The 24,384-nt window shown below is 40.4% G+C and overlaps 2 protein-coding genes across 7 annotated transcripts in view; one reads left to right on the forward strand and one right to left on the reverse strand.

Annotated features, from left to right (window-relative positions):
- The window catches only part of imp4 (IMP U3 small nucleolar ribonucleoprotein 4), a 196,496-nt gene that overhangs the window by 162,465 nt on the left and 9,647 nt on the right, over positions 1-24,384 (reverse strand). The gene's annotated exons all lie outside the window — the stretch shown is intronic.
- tncb (tenascin Cb) overlaps positions 1-24,384 on the forward strand; it is a 117,137-nt gene that overhangs the window by 36,830 nt on the left and 55,923 nt on the right. For 3 of the 6 annotated variants that reach the window (XM_051422258.1, XM_051422262.1, XM_051422263.1), the window contains exon 1: positions 11,438-11,846. The exons of 1 other annotated variant lie outside the window; for it this stretch is intronic. The gene's annotated coding sequence lies outside the window, so the exon portion shown is untranslated. Of the gene's footprint in view, positions 1-11,437; positions 11,847-24,384 lie in introns of those variants that run through there. 2 more of the 6 variants (XM_051422259.1, XM_051422264.1) reach the window with 2 other exon arrangements.

The raw sequence follows: 24,384 nt of genomic DNA on the forward strand, positions 1-24,384 counted from the left end.
CTTGTTGAGAGCTGGACACCTGTTTCGTTCGGCCATTGAGATCTGCATGCTACATGAACAATCTGAGAAGGGCAACAGAGAACTAAAAAAGGAAGTCACATTTCTTGGCCATTACTTTCAACGTGGAAACATATGACTGGATTGACTCGTGCTGTTGCTGGTCGGTTGTGTTGAATGCATGTCCGTCCATAATTACGTTCTTTACTGGCAGGCATAGTTCCTCAAATTTCTTTACCAGCACGGCAGGGTCTTCGCGATCTTCGTTGTCCTCAAAATCAAACGTGTCGAGTTTATCCAGTGCCTCTGGACCAGCGAGGTTGAGAAACGTGTAGGCTTTCACTTTCTTACAAGCCGTTGTTAGCCCGTTGTTGCTATAGACGTGCCATTCCCGCTTGAACTTCTCCCAGTTGTGAGCGATATCCTCGTTAAAGACGAGCAGGTCGATCCGGCGGAGTCCTTGTGCCATCTTAGATTAGATTCGGCTCACTTCTGACACCATGTAGATGTGCATGAATGAGGAAGACTGCAGACAGTCACGGTGTAACACCCGTTAGCTTTTATTAGCCAAAAAAGAAGCCACAACAACTTCGCGTACCCAGCATTCCCTGCGCCACTTGACGTCATCACGCCGTAGCTGTAACCATAGAAACTGTCAACACAGGCTACAGACAGGTAGCGTAGAAAACAATGCAAGGCGGAACTTAAGTTTCAGTATCATTTTCAGGGGTAGCTATTATATTGGTACACCGCTGAAGAAAGAAGAAAACAAAATGGTGGAAAACAGGTAGCTCATTAATTGAATGAGGATTACAAGAAATCTTTAACAGACGGTATAACTACAAGCCAACAGCCTTAAAGTACCTCCACCCTAAGTCAAACTCATGGCATTTCGTAAAGCTGCTTCATTTTAAGTAATAAGTAAACTTTGAGTTAGCTCACACTGGATAATGTTGTGCAATGGCTGAATATTACTAGAAAACACCGTCATTAGGTATTTTAGAGCTGAACTACGGTAGGATTTTAATTTTGGGTCATCAGTTATACTTATCTTAGAAACATTTTGTCAACACTTGCGCCTTAGGTTGCATCACTTGAGATAAAATTAAAAACCTACAGCGCCATTCTAAAGATAAACCATTTCTTTATTGTCTGTCAGTGCATGATGTAGTGTAGTTCACTATCTCCTCAACTCCTTTCACCCTCATTTCTGAGCTCTCTGTAACCTTGCAGGAAGACACAGGAGCTGAAAGATGAGAGGCTTGTAATCTGGGCTCACTTGGCTGTCCCAGTGGGTTGGTGTGGCATTGCTTTCTCCCTGTTACTCCTGGGTGAGGTCAGGTCTCAGGGGGTCATTTCACCCAGGAGGTCCTCGGCTCTTACTAAATACATTTCACTCTGTCCTGGACAGGACAGCTTTTTTCACTCGAAGCTGTTGACTACATTTTCCAAATCCCAATTATCATTATTTTAAGAAGAATATTTGTTTTATTTTATTTTTTAACTTTTGAAGTAGACACTTCAAACATTTAAATGTTTCATTTAAATACACCCAATCCACCGGGCCTCGATGAAAACAACTAATCAGAGTAGAGAAAGGTATAAATGCGCTTTGGATTGGAATAGTCTCATTCCCAGGTATTCCCAAAGTATGTATTTGTATTTGACTTCTTTGGAATGAGACTCAACAATCAATTATCTTTTTTGGCTCTGATTGGTTGTTTTCGGTCAGGCCTGGTGGATTCTTGCAAATTCCATTAGGAGCACTAGAACGAGCCAAAAGAAACAGATTTTTTCACAGGTTATCTGTTTTAGGCTTACTTGTCTTGACATGTTCTGTTAGACCTCTATTTGTGTATAGAAGGATGTTGGTATTCAGTGGTTAACATGGACAATTTATTATAAAAAGACAAATACACATAATTGTGTAAGAGTAATATAATTAAAGTGTTGGTGTTTATTGAATAACATGTGGCCTGTAAATCAGTCTGCTCTCTGAAAGGGTTGCTGATATTCTATGTCCTCTTGTAGCATTAAATATATCAAAAAGATCCAGAGAGTAAAACTATGGTATGTGCACGGTCAGGTCGGATGACTGAAGCAGCTGTTACACACAGGCAGAGTCAGAGCAAACAGGATGCCAACTGTAGCAACACTGAAGCTGGGTGGAGAATGTGTGTAGGGTCAAAGGTCAGGGACCACAGCACAGATACGAGGTCCTGACACTGTTGAGGACATTCATTGGCCTTTCATACTGATGGGTGCATCACTTGTGACTGTGTGTGGCCTGAAACAGCCTTAGCTTTAGCACTACAGTGTTTTCTCCAGTTGAGAAATAACACATTATGACACAGTATGAACAACTTTATATCGTATGGCCACAAAGGCATATCATCATTTATTGCGTTCTTCTCTTAATCTTTAATGAAAACATTAGATTCCATTTCTGACAATAGATTCTCCTAAATGTCACACACTGGGCCATTAGAGGAATAGTTAAGTATTTGTGAAACATAGTGCTCTCTCTCTCTGAGCTGAAGTCAAGGAGTGTTTAGCATAGCTTAGCATAAAGTCTGGACAAAGGGGTAAACCACTGGCCTAGAAAATAGCCATAGCCTTGCAGTGTGTCATGATTGTTGTTTGAAAAAAGACAAAAAGCTCTCAAGTTCTCCTGCCTACTCAGTTTTGATATATTATTAAAACCTCTGGAAATGTATGTAAATATTTGAAAAATAAAATCAAGACTCAGGACAGGAGTACTGCTGTGGACGGACAGCTGCTAAACATAAAAAAAAAAAATCAACATCAGATTAAGTGTACACTATATTCAGAATATTTAACTGCTTCATCTTTCCGATGGGAAGATTAAGCCGTTAGCTGAGGGTTGGCAACAGTTCAGCGAGCTAACCCAGTAGCTCCAAGAGGCCAGCAGGCAGAGAGGTAGCAGGTAAAACAGAGATAGAACCGGAATATTTTCACATCTATCTTGGGGATTTAAGGATTTATTTCTACTAAACCAGATTTGGTAAGTGTGCAGTGTGTTTTAAGATGATTTAAAAAGGCAGTCTTATTTCAGGGAAGAAGAGAAACTAGAATTCAGAAGGTGTGTGGTTGTATTTTACTGGGGGGTCAAACTATTTAAATATTTACAAAATGAAACAAACTATGTATTGTACTGTACTTATTATTATTACTTTATTAATTCCACAACGGGGAAATTCCCTTGTCACAGCAGCATTTTACGTGAAATAAATAAATACAGATATAAAAAAAAACTATGGTAAAGTGGTAAAGCTATGGAATGGTGGTAATTTGAAAAACAGAAACTTTTACAAAAGCTTAAGGTCCAGTGTATAACATTTAGGAGGATCTGTTGTTGTTTCTAGTCTTCCGACCACTCAAAGCACTTTTACACTACATGCCACATTCGTCCTTTCACAGGATTTCACACAGTGATGGCAAAGCCCATTGAACAAAAACTAACTCATTCATTCACACAGCATCAGGAGCAGTTTGGGGTTCAGTTCTCAAGGATACTGCAGCATGTGGCAGGGAGGAGCCGGGGATCAAACCAACAACCTTCTGATTAGTGGATGACCCGTTCTACCTATTGAGCCACAGCTGCCCCAGTTGTCAGAAATGGAATATAATATTTATAGGTATGTTTTCATTAGTGTATTATCACCTGAATATAAGAATTATTGTATTTTTGTTACCTTGGAATGAACTTCATGGAGTCCGCCATGTTGAACCTCCATGTTTCTACAGTAGCCCAGAACGGACAAACCAAGCACTGGCTCTAGATAGGACCTTTCATATTTTCAGTGAGCTTCATGGCCACCGTAGTTTCTCCTAGACGCTTCACAGTCCATTCCTATTCCCAGGTCGCAAGTGGTGTTCAGTTATTTGCAAATTCACTGTTAGATGCCACTAAATCCTACACACAGTCCTTTAAATGGCAATATTTCAAGTTTGGATATATACCCTACATTACATAATTAGAAGGCTATTGTGTATTTGGTTTAACTACTATCTCACTATCAGTGTTGCCACAGTTACTTTGAAAAAGTAATCTGATTACTGATTACTGCTTTAAAAAGTAACTTAATTACTTTACAGATTACTTGATTTTAAAACTAACTAAGTTAGATTACAAGTTACTTTATTAGTTACATTCAGTAGCTGCCGACAACACCCCCGCCGCCTCAACATAAAAATGACAACTGGTTTTGCCAACACTCACTTTATTGGAAGTGCATTTTTAACAGTAACGTCAACAATGTATCTCCTGACATTTTAAGTCTACAACATACTGCCCGACCAACTTCTTCAACTCTCCCCCACTTACTGGTTTTGCACCGAAGTCCAGCTTTTGTTGTTTGGGTGGTGGGGGACCTCCTGCTCTCTGCTTCGTAACACCTGGTGGGACAAGAAATCAAGAAATAGGTCCAGTACATAGCACATATGATCACAAATTATCCTTTACATTTCTCTTTATGGTTACATAAACACTAATCTTCTCATCTCACCCATATCAGTTTCACAAAATATTGAACTATTTAATTGCATCTTCCTCTTTCAAGTTTCTCCAGTCAGAGTGACCTTCAGATCTCAGGTCTGTTTCTCAGACATCTACACTGCAAGGCCTCTTAGATTAGAATGTTTCCAAATAGCTATGCAAACAGCAGCCACAGAGCAAAACAGAAACACTTGGTTTCTCTGTGCCCCCGTGTCTCATGAAAGCTATCGTGGGGCCTGTCTATTCCCTGCATTATGAATTATGGATCACTGCTAATAGGCTGTTTCTCCCTTGTTTAACTTATTGTGGCCACAGGCTCATCACTGATGCCTGCTTCTGCTTGGACTGCCTACCTCAGTGCTTATCACCTACACCCTGCTTCCCATCACTGTGTTATTGTCTCATTATTACATTACAGAGGCAGGGGCTCCAGTAGCTCAGGGAGGAGGAGGCAGACAGGGTCTCTGTCCAAGTGACCCCCCCGGGGGACTTAACCCACACCATCCCACCTCGCTGCTGCATAATGGATGAAGGACAGACATTGGGAGGGAGGGGAGGAATTGGAGAGGGCGCCCTTATTACCTTGTGATTCATTTTTAATGAGGTAAACAGGTCTTTCCAGGTCACCTGCGAGCTCACACACACCCATGGCGGGTGGTGTGTCTTCCCATCGGCTGCCTTATTGCTGCCCGCTTTGACATCCTCCATGGCTGCAGGGGCTCCATAGTATAATTAGGTCTCACTGTCATTGACAGAACGTGTCTCACTTCCCACAGAGTCCCTTTCCTTTTCTTCAAGTTAGATGCCACCAATTATACAGTGGCAAGAAGACCTTATTATAAGTGCTCCAGGCCACCTTTGCCTCACTTTTCGTCTTGCTGCCACTAGATTAAGTTTTCCAGCAGTGTGATATACATTTTGAATACCAGCACAATTAAGTTACTGTATATTGTTTCGTAACTGATTTCATTGCACTTTGCAGCTCATAAATTAAATTTTAATAGTTTTAGGTTGTGTAGTGGAAACCTGTTTTTGAAAATAGCCTGTCATTATTCAGTCCCTGGCAATGTCTCCAACCTTATGCAACACCACTGCTGTAACATTCAGCGCAGGTAGTCTCTTGTTGTTGTTATTGTAGCATTTTTTTCGTCTGTGTATATGTTAAATGACAGCCAATAAAACGGAACATTGTTGCACTCTAATGGAACTAAAATGGGCTCCCTCAAGCAGACGTCTGGTTCCGGAGCGGCAGAAATTGGATGACAGGCGAGGATGCACGTATGCAATGTCATCTGGGAAATCAAACCCGCTCAGTTCACTTGTTCTGAAAGTCGGTGAACAGGTACGCCTTTGCAAACAGGGAGGTAGAGAACTCCCACAGCAATTCCCTGCAAAACCTGCTGAGGCTGTGAAGGAAGGAGAGAAAGAGAGATAGTGCGACAGGAAGGTGAGAACAGGAACAGATGGAGAGATGCAGGGAATCTGCATTTACAGTCATTTAAAACAGGTGCTATACATAGCCACGCTTTCAACCCATCATCTCATCTAAATGATATCATTACAGCTAGAATTCATTAAAAAAGATTTATGCCCCCGGACTGTATAGATTTCCTCCTTCTCCCTGGGGAGTGAAGATGAAAATGAATTTAGGGCCCCTCAAGTCATTGAATTTGCTTTTTATCAGCCAATAGCCGTGCTACATATGTGCCATTGTGCTGTATATAGGATTAGAGAGGATCTTTTCTGCCTGACTAGCTACTGGCTCTCAGCAACAAGATGAGGATCATTTCCCCTGCTGTGAAAAGCTTCACTCAGTCTGGACAAAACCCTCAGCACACACACACAAGCCCCCACTGGTGTTCGGTATGGATCTTCACTCACATACCACCAATCTTTATCAATATGTGGGGCACCAACTAGGATTTTAAGGTTGATTTTTTTGTTGAAAACTGTGTGATAATGGGTCTAAGACCTCTTTTCAACCAGGTAAATGCAATTATAACATCAGTCTGTCCTTAAAGACAATTTTTTTTAATCATTTTGACAATTTGTTCAGTTTTATGTTGACAATGAAACAATATTATATTGATTGGTGTAAAAGTCTCTAAAGTCATATTGCAGTGGTAGGAGAAATGTGGTCTACACAGAGACATCATTTCAATGCATTTCATATACACAGATCAGCCAAAACATTGTGACCACCTGGGCACCCTGGTGGTCACAATGTTATGCATCTTTGTATATTTTGTCCTTAAAAATTAAACAAAACAGTGTGTTTATCTGCTTCAAATACTGACTGATTGACTTGTGGTCTGCTACCACAATGATAATGTAGCATGAAATTTGATCTGGAGTCTGCACGCAGTATTTTATTTTTAAAAAATTGACCAGCTTCTCTATGCCATTTCTGTGTCTGACTTCCTACCAGTGTGATCTTCTCTGTGCTTGACTCGAGTAGAGTTGTGGCTTTCAGCAAAAATAGACCAGCTGTATATTCTACGTGGAGCAGAGCAAAGAGACGCTTCTGAGATGCGTTGCAGCACTTCTGGGGGATTTTCTTGTGCTGTCTAGAACGTGCCCAGTGTAATTTGAGGGTCAGGTGTATTGGTTACCTTTTTTTTGTTGTTGCCAGGAAGAACTTTCTAGCCTTAAAAATTCAAAGTATATAGTATAGACATATAGAATAAGATCGGCAAAGTCCTGGTTAACAGGAAGATGCTGTGGTTGAGTGGGTTCAGTATTGGATACACCCTCATGTCCTGCATGAAAAGTTTTTATATGTTGTATCCAGGTGAAATTCAATTCAATTCAATTTTATTTGTATAGCGCCAATTCATAACAGAAGTTATCTCAGGACACTTTTCAAATAGAGCAGGTCTAGACCGAACTCCTTATAACATTTACAGAGACCCAACAGTACCACCATGAGCAAGCACTCGGCAAGGAAAAACTGCCTTTGAAGAGGCATAAACCTAGGACAGACCCTTCAGCTCTAGGTGGGTGGTCGTCTGCCTCGACCAGTTGGGGTAAGAGAGAGAGAGAGAGAGAGAGAGAGAGAGAGAGAGAGAGAGAGAGAGAGACAGACAGACAGACAGACAGACAGTTGCACAACAACAGTAGCAACAACTACACTAATAGTAGTGACTGATGATGATGAACATGAAGAAGATGATGACGGCGACAACAGCAACAGTGGGGGACAATGAGCAGTGACAATAGTAATAACGTAACTGTAGTAATAATAATATTAATAATAATAATAACAATAATATCAGTGATATTAGCAATGGCAGTCAAGCAGGACCATGGCAGGAAGCTCCACCAGGATCCATGAGAACCTGCGAGACGAGAAAGCACAAGAACTCTGGGGAAGAAGTAAAGTTAGTAACATGCATTAATGGGACATGAATGAGTGCAGAAAGAGAGAGAGAGGAAGAGAGGAGCTCAGTGCACCATGGGAAATCCCACGATAGTCTAGGCCTATAGCAGCATAACTAAGGGATGGTTCAGGATTCACCTGATCCAGCCCTAACTATAAGCTTTATCAAAGAGGAACGTCTTAAGCCTACTCTTGAATGTGGAGAGAGTGTCTGCCTCCCGAACAACAACTGGAAGCTGGTTCCACAGGAGAGGAGCTTGGTAACTGAAGGCTCTGGCTCCTGTTCTACTTTGAGAGACTATAGGAACCACAAGTAGCCCTGCAGTCAGAGAACGCAGTGTTCTAGTGGGGTAATAGGGTACTATGAGCTCTTTAAGATAGGAAGGGGCCTGGCCATGCTTTGTAGGTGAGGAGGAAGATTTTAAATTCTATTCTAAATTTTACAGGGAGCCAGTGCAGAGAAGCTAGTACAGGAGAGATATGATCTCTTTTCCTAGTTCCTGTCAGTACTCGTGCTGCAGTGTTTTGAATTAATTGGAGCGTCTTAATAGACTTATTGGGGCAGCCTGACAATAAAGAGTTGCAGTAATCCAGCCTTGAAGTAACAAATGCATGGATTAGTTTTTCTGCATCTGTCTGTGATAGGATGTGTCTAATTTTTGTAATATTACGTAAATGAAAGAAGGCAGTCCTAGAGGTCTGCTTTTTATGGGAATTAAATGACTTGTCCTGATCAAAGATAACTCCAAGATTCCTGACAGTGGTGCTAGAGGCCAAGGTAATGCCATCTAGAGTAACTATATCTTCAGACAGTGAGTCTCTAAGGTTTTTGGGGCCAAGTACAAGAATTTTTTTTTTTTTTAGAATTTTATGAGTTTAACATCAGAAAATTACAGCTCATCCAGGATTTTATGTCCTTAAGACATGTTTGTAATTTAGATAATTGATTAATTTCACCGGGCTTGATCAATAGATATAACTGCGTATCATCTGCATAGCAATGAAAGTTAATGGAGTGATTCCTAATAATGTTGCCTAAAGGGAGCATATATAAAGTAAATAGTATTGGTCCAAGTACAGAACCTTGTGGAACTCCATGACTAACTATAGTATTTATTGAAGATTCATCGTTAACATGTACAAACTGCGAACGATCTGATAAGTATGACTTAAACCAGCTTAGTGCGGTTCCTTTAATGCCAATTTGATGCTCAAGTCTCTGTACAAGAATATTATGGTCAATGGTGTCAAATGCAGCACTAAGATCTAATAATACAAGTACAGAGACGAGTCCATTGCCTCTGTGCTGTGATGAACTCTAAATCCTGACTGAAAATCCTCAAATAAGCTATTGTTATGTAGAAAGTCACACAACTCTTTGGCGACTACTTTCTCCATAATCTGAGGGGAGGGGAGGTTAGAAATCAGTCTATAGTTGGCTAAAACCCCTGGGTCAAGAGTGGGCTTTTTAAGAAGGGGTTTAATTACAGCTACTTTAAAGGACTGTGGTACATATCCTGATAATAAAGAAAGATTACTCATATCTAGTAAAGAAGTGCCAATTAAGGGTACGACTTCTTTAAGCAGCCTAGTTGGGATTGGGTCTAATAGACAGGTTGATGGCTTCGATGAAGAAATTATTTAAGTTAACTGATGAAGATTGATAGCAGAAAAACATTCTAAATATATATCTGAGTTTACATTAGTCAAAGTTCCTGAACTTGGAGAGCCAGTGATACCTGTTGGGGGCATTTGGTGACTAATTTTCTCTCTAATAGTAATAATTTTATTATAAAAGAAGCTCATGTAAGTTTATGGGGATATGTAGCTCAATAGAGCTGTGACTCTCTGTCAGCCTGGCTACAGTGCTGAAGAGGAACCCAGGGTTGTTCTTATTTTCTTCTATTAGTGTTGAATAATAGGCTCCTGTGGCATTATGGAGGGCCTTTCTATAAGTTTTAAGATTACCATACCAAATTGAGCGATAGTCTAATAATTTCGAAGAGCGCCATTTCCTTTCAGATTTCCTTGTTTTTTGCTTCAATTGGCGGGTTTGGTGGTTGTACCAAGGTGCTAGTTTCCTATGTTTTAATAATTTCTTTTTTATAGGAGCGATAGAGTCTAAAAGCAAACATTCAATCAACGTTTTCAAAAAACGTTCACTTTTGATTTGGTACGTCTTTTCAACTGAAAAATGTTCACTGAGGCATTTGGGAATGGAAAATTTCCAAAAGAGATATATTTATTCTGCTTCAAAATTACTCTTTTCCTTGGAGACGTGTCATTATCATTTCTCAAAGTTTGCTCAAGAAATTATACATTAAGCAAAAGCCTGTATTTGTGAAGGTCTTTATTGTTCCCCACCAGCACCCCCACCAGCAAAGCCCTATATGATCAGTCTGAGGGGTCATATCCAGACTTAATGAGTGACATACCATCCTCCACACACTGGCTCTCATGGAAGATCTTCTGATGCACGTTTCTCTGCCCTTTTAAGTTTTTTCCTCAGAATAGGGCTCGATAGAAGCCTTGTAGCACAGGATCCTCCTGAGCTCTTTGTTCCTGTGTTTATTTGAGGAGGTTCTGCCTGTTTACATCATGTTCTTGCGAGCAGAAAGGTTGGTAATTGCAACCAGCATACATTTGGTACCCAGAGCAAACTCTAATCAAGAAATGGTTACTGACACGACTGTTTGAACCAGCACGTCAGGTTTCTACTTGGTGGTCCTCGCCTGAGAAGTTGAATAGATGAGTCTGTGGCTCAGAGGAAGAGTGGGTCGTCCACTAGTCGGAAGGTTGGTTGTTTCAATTCCCGGCTCTACCCGCCACATGTATATATGTCGAAATATCCTTAAGCAAGATACTGAACCCCGAATTACTCCCGATGCTGTGAATGTCTACGAATGAGTTCGTTTCCATCCCTGAGTGAATGTGTGTGAAAGGGTGAATATGGCACGTAGTGTAAAAGTGCTTTGACTGGTCGGAAGACTAGAAAGGCGCTATACAAGTACAGGTCCATTTACCATTTAGTTCACACTAAATTCAACTTTGAACTTATTGTCCAGTCAGCTTGACTAACTAGCATGTTAGCCATTAGCTCAGCATGACAGCTACAGTAGTTCATTAGCTAACCCTGGGAGTAGTCGCTGTTTCACAGTGGCCGAGCTTTAATACAAAATAACTAAAAATAGCAGCAATGACCAACTCAACATTTTCAAAACTTTCCTTTTGGTAGCCTATTTTCAACATTGGTTCAGTACATAATTTTACCTATAATCAGTGTTGGCTGGGATCCTCATCGGTCTCACAAATGAAGCCAAGGCAGTCCAAGTTTCAAGTTCTTAAATGCTATGTTATTGCTATATTATGTTAATGCAGGCCCTGCTTCACTCATATATTGCTTTCCATTGGCTTGCATGCTGCAATTTGCTGCTAATGGTCCCTCCCCCCCCCCCCCCCCACACACACACTCACTCTCTTTCTCTCAGTGACTCTCTTTCCAGCCTTGAGGCGTCCCGTTTCAGCTCCTTCGCTTTCAGTCACAATGCTGTGGAGAGGGTGAATGGGTGGGGGGCATTTAAGAGAGCAGTAGGTGGGAGTGGAGTCTGACCGCAGAGGGTCTACTGTTTAAGAGAAAGGGAATTCTCTCTTTCACTCACTCTCTCCCTCTCCCTGCCGCTCTTCGTCTCTCTATTTCCCTCTCTCACCCTGTCTCTCTCTCTTTTTCTCTCTCCTCACTGGCTGCACAACATCAGCCGGCTCTCTAGGTAGACTCGAGTAAACACTTTAAGAGAACAGAGAGAAGTGGGAAGATGACAGAGCTGTTAGCACTCTGAAAGATACAGACTGGTGAGAACATTTGTCAGGACTGGCTGATAAGGCTCCCTTTAACACAGCTGCTGCTGCTTCAATTTCCTAATCAGTGGAGAGGCTGTGAGCACTGTGCGTGAGGTAAGTCACCTTCTTTACCTGTGTGGAGCCGGTGTGTTTGAATGAGAGCGGAATGAATGAGCTGATTGTATTGCCTAATTAAGATAATTGAGAATTGCAGAGCTTGACAGCTTAATAACTTCAACCACATTCTCTCAACTTTATGGAGGTATAATTTTCTGTTTTAGTCAAAGAAAATGTCACAAAATTGATAATAACACGTTCTGGGAGGGACATCATACAATTTCTTGTTTTGTCCTAACCCCAAAAATATTCAGAAAACTTGCAAATCCTCCCATTTGAAAAGCTAAAACCAGGCAAAATGTGACATTTTTGCTTGATAAATGACTCCAACATTAATTGGTTATTGAAATTTCCGTCAATTAATTTTCTGTCAATTAATCAACTAACTTTTTAAGGGCTGAATGCTGTATGTGAAGAATGTGGGCAATGTTAGCGGTAAAGTTATTATTTCCATTCATCAAAGCAGTATATACTTCACGTTTTACAAGCGAGGACTTCAGAGACTGGCTTAATTTTGCTCTTTACTGCACGCACCTGGTTGCCAATTATGGTTTACTGTGAAATTTCCTATTTATTACCACAGCAGGTAAAAGGAGTAATGTCTTCAGAGACGGAGGTCTGTGATGATCTGCTAAATTATTCTGCTTGCATTAGGGCTGATGCTGAGTTGTGGTCTGATGGAATACCAGAGGAGAGATGGGCAGGGTTAATGAGTGTGTGTGTCTGTCTGTGTGTATATGTGCACTGCTTGCTGGGGTAGGTCCAGCTGTACACTTTATGGTTGCCAGCAGACAGTAGGCTTGTGTAACCCAGGAGACAGACAGCTGCTCTGTATTAGATGCTGCTGGTTGGTTCCTCTCCCAGATCTCCAGCATACACACTGCCGGCTGTAAACTGGAAGCTTCGCGGACACACACAATCACACGCACACACCCAGTGACTGTTCATCTCCATGTGCTCCCCAGTCTCCTATCTCCAGATCAGTTTCTATGTTTGTCAGTTGTGTCTAACACAGAGACTGCAGAAAGACAAACAGACAATATAAAGGAGAGGATGTCTGATGGATTAGTAAATAACCAGTATTCACTGATATGGGTGTTTGACAATGGATATATATAATTTCTCTGCTTTTTTTTTTTACAGTACATACGTTTTGGGGATTTTTGCTTGAAAACAATTTATGAATTTAAGCAAGCTTATGTTACTTTTGCTAAACAGTGACCTCTGTGGCCATAAGTTACAATTAGAGGATAATGTTAAAGCTAAAATGTATTTATAATAGTAGATGAATCACAGAAACATATTGCCAACAAAATCCAAGTAAACTCTGTCACATTTGATCGCCCTGATGATTTCTGACTCGCTTTGTCAAACTACAGCCCTGTGTGATCACCCACTAACAGTAGCACAATTATAGAAAACTAATTTTAATGAGTCAGGAGTATCACTTACATTGCAATGTCTGTTTAAAGTGTGCTAACATTAGCCTAAGGCTGTAGCAGCAAAACCCCAGAGTGTATTTAATTGAGAAAGGCTGCATTTTACTACTTATGATTTCAACTTTTTATTTGTAAAAAAAAGTGTGCTGTTTCTGCTTTCAAAATGTACATAGTCTCACTTTAAAGTTTTAAGCTTCAAATCTTATTCTTGCCAGAGTGAGCAAACCTCCAAAACTGTATCTAGACCACAGTGGGAGGTAAGCTAGCAGTCCTTTAAGGCAGGGTATGGCAAGATTTATGGCAGGATTCACAGATTTACGCTGTCTACCCCCGAAGCTGTTTGAGGAAAATGGTATCCTCATGGTGCCAGATAACAAAACGCATATGTACATCTCAGCAAGAGACGGTAAAGACAGGCAAAGGGGTGAGTCAGTGTATAGAGATATGAGGCTGGCCGTGATGGAGGAGACCCACAGGATACCAGGGCATTGTCTGTTGGATGGTAATTGTGTGTGATGGGGAGATGCTGACACAGTGAATGACGCTGACTTCAGTTTCACTCTGTCAATTATTCTGAAATAAGATTTTTATTTAATTTTGATTCATTTTCACAACTTAATGATATACAATATATGTCGTTTCCACTCGTACACTGACTTCTTCTGCATAACAGCCGTGATATTAGCACAGGCTTGGTGCATTAATATTTCATGATGCTTTGGCTACGCATATGAGTAGCCACTGACACTGACACTTGGCATAACGATGAGTGGGAAACAGGCCTTTGTTTGGACAGCTGTTAGCTCCCAACGCTCCGTGCCCTCTTAGAGGGTGACTGTCTTTGACCCCACTTATCTCCATACACTGGTGATTGAGAGCAAACAGTAATCGTGGGTATTCAAGATGACCCACACTGGGAAAAACTCAGGAGACATGCAGAGAGGTTTTGGTGTGACTAAATCATATGTCATCTTAAATTCAGGCTGATCAACTCCCAATGCTGCCTCCTCTCCTTCCCTCTGTCTCCCTATCTGTCTTCCACATTGTTGCTGGTTTAAGTTTAAGAGTAATTTATGTGTGCATCTTTGGAGGATTTCACCTGGACTATGCTGCCCAGTGCCTATGACCAGCTGTGGTGCAGACGGTTCTCAACACCTTGAATGTAGTAAAGCTAAAGACACATGACAGTGAAACTGGAGATGATGTTAAGAGGGGAGTGTGTGGCATTTGTAGCTTTGGTCAAACAGAATTGCCTGAAGTATAGATAGTAAAGCATTTTTGTGAATGAATCCGACTGACTGATTCGCTGACTTTTCCTCTAGCGCCACCAGCAGGTTTGTACTTTGATTTTTTAACCAATTACGTGCTGTATCTTTCTAAAAGGCCATAAATCATATTTGAAATAATTTTATAAGAAACGTTTTTTTCATGAAATATAGTATTTCTGAATTAAGGTCATTTTACAAAAGTTTGGTTATGGAAGAGGAATCCTGTTCTCAGATTCTTGGCAGAACTTGAAAGATTGCATGCAAGAGTAGTGTGGCTTTTTTTTTCTCAACAAGCTTTATGTTTAAATAAATGCTTGAAAGGCTTGGAATTTGCACCAAAGAGTGTATTATTCTCACAAAAGTCACCGCAGTTTTTCCCTGTGTCCTACTCAGATTAGTCATCACCACAGAACAAAGACCCCCCTCAAAGAAATCCACTGTTTTAAGCATTCCAGATGGTTTTTAATTCTCCTCTGATGCAAATGTGCAACGGGAAAGGAGTGGAAGTCTTGGAGCTGTGGGATCCGGGATGCCTTTGTATTGCATGGCCCTCCATTGGAGGCATCCAATAGATGAACACATGTGGAAGACTCTTCGTTCTGACACTTTGCCTCCACCAGTGACCTTGCACATTGAAATTCTTGAGCCATAATGCTCTTGGAACAAGATGGGGGCCCTTTTGAGAGGGCCAGACAATTTAAATTGAGGAAAATGGTAGAAAACAGGGAAGCCAATGAAGAGCCGACCCCGGGGACCAGGGTCATTAGGCTCATACAAGGGTCTGAATGGAAGGCACTCCCAATTTGGACATGCAACACGCTTCAGGCTTTCATCACAGACAAGGACAAACAGATGTCTGGGTATCACAGCCAACATGTTCGCTTCCATTTCTAGTGGAGCGAAAGAAAAAAACTTTCCATCCTGTGTGAATGGAAGTAACTAATAAACCTCCAGTGTAAAATGCTGAAATGCAGACTTTGAAAGGCCTTGCAAAGTCCTCTTACGTGTTTACTCAGCATTCTTTGGACTTCGAATTATCGTAAAAATATCATCCAGTCAAGACAGTTCTGAGTCACTAAGTATGTTAGTTGGTAGTATCTGTCAGTCTGTAGGTCAACGGAATCATGCTATCTGAAAAATGTCCATACTCCTCTATGTTATGTCAGCTGCTGTGCCACTTTTCACTTCTTGTTTAAAAGTTCACAGGACGTGTCAATCATGCAAAATAATCCAGTCTACAGCTCTTTTTAAGGTTGCAAGGAGATTGTGCTCTCATCTTGCAGCTGATTAACTGAGAGGGAAGGTATTAGTTACATTGTAAGTTTAGACGAGTCCCAGATGTCGACATCAATACCTCTGTGTAGCATTACGACACATGCATCAGCCAGGTACAAGCCAGATTTTTATAGTAATTGCAATGCAGTGTAAAAGCTGAAGAAAGGAAGTAGGTAGAATGGAGGGCTGCACAATTACAAGTGTCTGGAGAAAACAGCAGGTGGATGTGCTGTTAAGACTGCCAAGCCTCCACACCACACAGGGTTTAGGCTAATAAACAGTAGGTCACCAGCACCCAGCATGTTAAAAAGCTCATGAACAATGACTAGCATCCAAACTCTCCATCTGGACCAAGCGAGAACAGCAGCCCAAGACGGAGGCACTGCAGGGGGAAGAGCCATGAAGCACATTGATGGGCCTCACGGCGAGCCGCGAGTCAAATCACAATGCAGTAAAAACTAAATTGAGAGTTGACTGTCTGTTGTACTATTGACCCACTGAGCACTCTAGCTAACTCAACATTCGTTTTCTCTATATCTTAGTGTCAAAGTGGGAAATTGGTTTTGGTTGGTTGGTTTTTGGGGCGGTATCAGTCAGATCTGTCAGCTCCAAATCAGTCCGGCGGTTTTGCGAGTGCGATAGGGCTCAGTCTTGGCAGAGCGCTCTCTCTGAGTATCCAGATAAGTGTTTCTGCTGGTATCTCAGATCCAGCCTCCCCATCCGCCTTATCAGCCATGAACACGCTAACCCCCACCACTCCCCCACTATCTGTGTCATCAGATCCAATGGGGTCACCGCGGAGAGCCAATGAGCTCAGCCTTCTTTTCATCCATCAAAAACTTCTATTTAGCAAGGCAAATTATTATTTATTTTTGACCATATGGGAAATAATGATAGAGAGTGTTGTTGTACAAATATTGATATGCTTTATTGATTTCAGTGCCTTCAGTCAGATTGTTTGATGGGAAAAGATTTAGTTTTTCAAAGGCAAAGAACCTTTGTAAAAAGTTGAACATAATTATGGAATTGTAGTTTCTGTTTTTCAAATTACCACCATACCATAGCTTTACCACTTTACTTACTTTTTTTTTATGTCTGTATTTATTTATTTCACGTAAAATGCTGCTGTGACAAGGGAATTTCCCCATTGTGGGATTAATAAAGTAATACAATACAGTTCTCATTATTGGCATGGCTATTTTGTGTCATCAGTGAGAACAATTCTCTAATTCTATTGGGGCATCCTAAATCAGTGCATTTACAGGAAAGTGTGAATACTAATTTTCCAAGTTGACAAGTGATTTAACTGAACTCTCGATTTTTCAAGTAATCTTCTCAAAATATAAAAATCTGCCCGTGCATTGCAGACCAATATAATTACATTCAAAATAGGAATCATTATGTTTTCACTACCTTAGAATAATCTTTTTATATCTCCATCATGTTTCTACATTAGTAATCACAGGATTTTAATCCACGTGAGTACGCCTTCTTCTTCTTCTTCTTCTTCTCATTAGTTCTTACTGCATACTGCCACCTCCTGGTGAGTCTGAACAATCACTTAAGGAATTATTGTTTTTCTCCTTTGACATTGTGCAAAGACCCGCCCTTCTCTGCATCTGATAGGTGGTGTCTGTTGCATTTGTTGGTTTGGGTGGTTAGCCTTAGGCATGTGTAGTGAGATGGTTAGGGTTAGAAAAAAATTAGATTAGAAGTAGAGTAGGGTTGGAATACAGGTGGGGAATATCTGCATAACTGAGTTCAGTTCAATTCAATTAAATTACATTTTATTTGTACAGCACCAAATCATAACAGAAGTTATCACTTTACACTCAATTATTAACACAGACCCAACCGTTCCCACCATGAGCAAGCACTTGGCAACGGCGGCAAGGAAAATCTTCCTTTTAAGAGGCATAAACCTTGGACAGACCCCAGCTCTAGGTGGGTGGCCGTCTGCCTCGACCAGTTGGGGTGAGAGAGAGAGACAGAGTCAGAGAGAGAGAGACAGAGTCAGAGAGAGAGAGAGAGAGAGAGAGAGAGAGAGAGAGAGAATGGGGTAAAGACAGAAGGACAGAGACAGCGGTAATGACAGAAGGACAGAGACAGTGACAAAGTTGCACAGGAACAACAGTAACAACCACTACACTAATAGTAGTGACTGAAGGTGATAATGATGATGAATATGAAGAAGATGATGATGACGATGACAACAACAACAATTGGGGACATGAGCAGTGATTATAGTAATAATAGCAACTGTAGTAATAATAATAGTAATAATAAAAATAACAATAACATCAATACCCCCGACCACCTAAATTATTTAAAGAAATAAAAACAAGAGGAGTTCAACATAAAAATCTAATAAAAATTAAAACTAACTCCTCAGTAGCACAAAATAAGAGAATGAAATGTGGGCTGTTAAATATCAGGTCTCTGTCCTCTAAAGCTGTTTTAGTGAATGAATTAATATCAGATTATGATATTGATTTACTTTGTCTTACTGAGACCTGGTTGTCCCACGAGGAGTATGTTAGCCTAAATGAATCCAGCCCCCCCAGTCATATTAATACTCACATTCCTCGAGGCACAGGCCGAGGAGGTGGAGTAGCAGCCATATATGATTCGAGCGTTTTAATGGACCCTAAACCTAAACTAAATTATAATTCATTTGAAAGCCTTGTTCTTAGTCTTTCTCACCCAAACTGGAAAACACTGCAGCCAGTTCTATTTGTTATAGTGTACCGCGCTCCTGGACCGTACTCTGATTTTATATCTGAATTTTCAGAGTTTCTATCAAGTTTAGTCCTTAAATCAGATAAAGTAATTATTGTAGGTGATTTTAATATTCATGTGGATGTTGACAATGACAGCCTTAGTAATGCATTTATATCATTAATAGACTCAATTGGCTTCTGTCAGAGTGTAAATAAACCAACTCATTGTTTTAATCAAACTCTTGACCTTGTTTTATCATATGGCATTGATATTGAACATTTAATAATTCAATTCAATTCAATTTTATTTGTATAGCGCCAATTCATAACAGAAGTTATCTCAGGACACTTTTCAAATAGAGCAGGTCTAGACCGAACTCTTTAACATTAATTACAGAGACCCAACAGTACCACCATGAGCAAGCACTTGGCGACAAGGGCAAGGAAAAACTGCCTGTTAAAAGGCAGAAACCTAGGACATCCTAGGATCCTCCGGCTCTAGGTGGGTGGTCGTCTGTCTCGACCAGTTGGGGTGAGAGAGAGAGAGAGAGAGAGAGAGAGAGAGAGAGAGAGAGGCAGAGAGAGAGAGAGAGCGAGAGACAGACAGACAGACAGACAGACAGGTGCACAGCAACAACAGTATTGGCAATGGCAATCTAGCAGGACCATGGCAGGAGGCTCCACCAGGATCCATGAGAACCTGCGAGACGAGAAAGCACAAGAACTCCGGGGAAGAAGTGGAGTTAGTAACATGCATTAATGGGACATGAATGAGTGCAGAAAGAGAGAGGAAGAGAGTAGCTCAGTGCACCATGGGAAATCCCCCGATAGTCTAGGCCTATAGCAGCATAACTAAGGGTTGGTTCAGGACTCACCTGATCCAGCCCTAACTATAAGCTTTATCAAAGAGGAATGTCTTAAGCCTACTCTTGAATGTGGTGAGGGTGTCTGCCTCCCGAACCACAACTGGAAGCTGGTTCCACAGGAGAGGAGCTTGGTAACTGAAGGCTCTGGCTCCTGTTCTACTTTTAGAGACTATAGGAATCACCAGTAGCCCTGCTTTCAGAGAAAGCACTGTTCTAGTGGGGAGTTATAGGATACTATGAGCTCCTTAAGATATGAAGGGGCCTGACCATGAAGAGCTTTGTAGGTAAACTTCAAGTTTCAAAGTTTTACAGGGAGCCAGTGGAGAGAAGCTAATACAGGAGAGATATTATCTCTTTTCCTAGTTCCTGTCAGTACTCGTGCTGCAGTGTTCTGAATTAATTGGAGCATCTTAATGGACTTATTGGGGCAACCTGATAATAAGGAATTGCAGTAATCCAGCCAATCCATTTTTTGGATTAAATGAAAAATGAAAAAGGGCAGTCCTGGAGGTTTGCTTTATGTGGGAATTAAAGGACATATCCTGATCGAAGATAACTCCAAGATTCCTGACAGTGGTGCTGGAGGCCAAGGTAATACCATCTGGAGTAACTATATCTTTAGACAGTAAGTCTCAGAGGTGTTTTTTGTTTAGCATCCGAAAATTGCAGCTCATCCAAGTTTTTATGTCCTGAAGACATGTTTGTAACTTACATAACTGATTCATTTCGTCGGGCTTGATCAACAGATATAACTGGGTATCATCTGCATAAAAGTGAAAGTGGAGTGATTCCTAATACTATTGCGTAAGGGAAGCATATATAAAGTGAATAGAATTGGTCTAAGCACAGAACCTTGTGGAACTCCATGACTAACTTTAGTGTTTGTGGAGGATTCATCGTTAACGTGTACAAACTGAGAACGATCTGATAAATATGACTTAAACCAACTTAGTGCGCTTCCTTTAATGCCAATTTAATGCTCAAGTCTCTGTAAAAGAACATTATGGTCAATGGTGTCAAATGCGACACTTAGATCTAATGATACAAGTACAGAGACAATTCCATTGTCGGAAGCAATTAAAAGGTCGTTATTAACTTTAACCAGTACTGTGTCTGTGCTGTGATGAACTCTAAATCCTATCGGCTGATTTTTGTGTCAGTAGAAATTGAATCTGAATTGCTCAACTTGAATAATTGCATTAAAAAACTGAATTTGAATTGCATAATTTGAATTTGTATTGTTTAACTTGAATAACTGTATTGAAAAACTGAATCTGAATAGCATAATTTGAATTTGAATGTATTAGTTTGAAACTGAATTCCAATAAACTTGCAACTGAAACTGTATTTGGTGTAGTGCCTTACGGCGCTCCTTTCCCGCTTCTGCTCCGTCCGACGGGGGGCTGTGCTCCACGCTGTGACAGGAGCGGCACTCAAAAGCAGCAGCACTTACACAGAGACAGGCAGACAGGTCACCTCCACAGCAGCGCGGACAGCGCGATTCCATTACACTGGTATCGATCAATATCAATACTAACGTTGGATCGATATATCGATATTTTGGATCGATCCGCCCACCACTACTGACAGTGCCAAGTCGGCCGGAGAAAAAAGAAGGCGTTACATTAGCTTGTAGAGATTGATTAATTCATGTTAAACTGTGATTTTAATCAGGACGCTATTTTTGGCTAGCAAAAAACATGCTTAAAACAAAATGTACTAACCGGAAAAAATTAACAGCCGACTCCTAATAAGTGCAGTAGATAGAGTCACTCTAGCTTGATTGACAGGTCGCCACAGACTTGTCAATCACAAGGTAGCCCCGCCCTAAAGCATACCCTGCTTTGTTGAAAAGGACTTGAAACTGACGATTAAGATCAAAAACTCATAAGAAAAATGTTTACTGAGATAACAGTCAGGTGGGAAACTTATTTTGCCATTATTTCTGATGGAACTGGGCTTCTTTAGCCAGTGAAGTCGCCCTTTGCTGGCTGATGGAAAGAATGCAGGCTTACTCTGCACTCGATTGCTTCTTCCTCAAGGACCTTGACCTGTCTGTGACCTTAAAAGTGAATTTTGTGGATGCTATCTGCTATTCAGATACAGTTTTTCAATACAGTTATTCAAGTTAAACAATACAAATTCAAATTATGCAATTCAAATTCAGTTTTTTAATGCAATTATTCAAGTTGAGCAATTCAGATTCAGTTATAAATTATTCAAATTCAGTTTCTACTGACACAAAAATCAGCCAATAAAATCCTGACAATCCCTTAAATAAACAGTTGCTTTGTAGAAAGTCACACAACTGCTTGGCGACTACTTTTTCCAGAATTTTAGAGAGGAAGGGGCGGTTAGAAATCAGTCTATAGTTGGCTAAAATCCCTGGGTCAAGAGTGGGCTTTTTAAGAAGGGGTTTAATTACAGCTACTTTAAAGGACTGTGGTACATATCTTGACAATAGGGAAAGATTGATCATATCCAGTAAAGAAGTGCCAATTAAGGGTAAGACTTCTTTAAGCAGCCTAGTTGGGATAGGGTCTAATAGACGGATTGCTTCGATGTAGAAACTATTGAAATTAGTTGATGAATAAATATATATTTAGTACCTGAACTGCGATACCTGTTGAGGGCATCTGGTTATTAATTTTGTCTCTAATAGTAATAATTTTATCCAAAAAAAAGCTCATAAAGTCGTTGCTACTGAGGGTTATGGGGATTTGTGGCTCAATAGAGCTGTGACTCTCTGTCAGCCTGGCTACAGTGCTGAAGAGGAACCTGGGGTTGTTCTTATTTTCTTCTATTAGTGCGGAATAATAGGCTCCTCTGGCATTACGGAGGGCCCTTCTATAGGTTTAAAGACTATCTTGCGAAATTGAGCAATATTCTAATAATCTGGAAGAATGCCATATCCTTTCAGATTTCAGTGCTTTTTGTTTTAATTGGCGGGTTTGGTGGTTGTACCACGGTGCTAGTCTCCTATGTTTTAATATTTTCCTTTTTATAGGGACGATAGAATCTTGTGTTGTTCTCAGTGAGCTTGCAGCACTATTAACAAGATGATAATTTTTGGAGGGACTAAAGTTATTATAGGACTCTGTTATATTCAGACATGGCATTGAATTAAACACTGATGGAATCCCCTTTCTTAAATTTAGCTACAGCACTGTCAGATATCTGCTGTAGGAAGTTTTGCCTAACGGTTTATAATCTAGGAATATAGGAATTCAAAAGTAATTAAATAATGGTCAGAAAGAAAAGGATTTTGTGTTCAATATCAATGCCATATGATAGAATGAGGTCAAGATTGTGATTAAAACAATGAGTGGGTTTATTTACACTTTGACAGAAGCCAATTGAGTCTATTAATGATATAAAAAAGCATTACTAATTCCTAGTATAATGTTTTTTAAAATGGATAAATTGTCATGTTATAATAAAATTGTTTAAGACTAAGAATAACAAAGCTTTTTAATACTTATGATTCAGTACACCAAATGTCCTAAAAATCTCTTTGAACTTAGTATGACAGAAATCTCACACCAGGTAATACATGACAAACAGCTTAGGACAATCACAAGGCACATGGAGCACAGCTAAACCAAAAAGGGCAGTAAAAATAGAAGGAAGAAATAGGTAAAAATAAATGAAAGATCTGAAATCAAAATGCCAACAATAAGATAAGATAAGATAAGATAAGATATACCTTTATTGATCCCCGTAGGAGAAATTCAAGTTACACACAGCTGCATTTGGGAATATTCCCCGGAGTTCTTGTGCTTTCTCGTCTCGCAGGTTCTCATGGATCCTGGTGGAGCCTCCTGCCATGGTCCTGCCATTGCTAATATCACTGATGTTATTATTATTATTATTATTAATATTATTATTACTACAGTTACTATTATTACTATTGTCACTGCTCATTGTCCTCCATCGTTGCTGTTGTCGTCATCTTCTTCATGTTCATCATCATCAGTCACTACTATTAGTGTAGTTGTTGCTACTGTTGTTGTTGTTGTCTGTCTGTCTGTCTGTCTGTCTGTCTGTCTCTCTCTGTCTCTGTCTCTGTCTCTCTCTCTCTCTCTCTCTCTCTCTCACCCCAACTGGTTGAGACAGACGACCACCCACCTAGAGCCAAAGGATCTGTCCTAGGTTTCTGCCTCTTAACAGGCAGTTTTTCTTTGCCCCCTCACCAAGTGCTTGCTCATGATGGTACTGTTGGGTCTCTGTAAATGTTATAAGGAGTTCAGTCTAGACCTGCTCTATTTAAAAAGTGTCCTGAGATAACTTCTGTTATGAATTGGCGCTATACAAATTAAATTGAATTGAATTGAATTGAATTATAGTGCAAAAAGAGTACAGTGTACAAGTACAATCTTATCACAGATAAGAATATTAAATAATATAATAGAAATATGAAACTATAACTGAAGAATATATACACTATAAGCAATGTGCAAGTACAATGGTGTGCAATGCAGTGCAATGGTGTGCAATTTAAAATATTTCAAGTAGCTTGACTAATGCTGATGTTTAAGTTTTGTTTTGTCTCCACCAACTCTTTCTCCTTAGCTGCCAGATGTTCCACTTTCAATTAGGTTCATACTTAGGACATATCATTTAAGTACTCTATGAAGCAGGTTCCAGGCTGGTTACCTTAGGAATGACAGACATATTTGTTACCGCCATTCCTGTTGGTCTGTGAGGTGTGTGCTGAACCTAACTTGCCTTTGAAATATGCATCTGTCAGACAAGCGGGGAGGTTTTCCAGACGAGCAGACTGAAAGCTTGTCTTTACCCAATTAGATGTGTACTAATGTCGTGGCCTGACCACATCACTGCCATATGAGAATCAATCCTGCATCATCAGTCTTGTCTTACCTGCTCAGTCATTTCCCTCACATGAATTAAGTGGAAACTAATTGCCTCTTATTCTTGTTTTCCAACACTACATCTCTTCAGCCATT

This window comes from Dicentrarchus labrax, unplaced genomic scaffold (assembly GCF_905237075.1).
Source record: "Dicentrarchus labrax unplaced genomic scaffold, dlabrax2021, whole genome shotgun sequence".
NCBI lineage: Eukaryota > Metazoa > Chordata > Actinopteri > Moronidae > Dicentrarchus > Dicentrarchus labrax.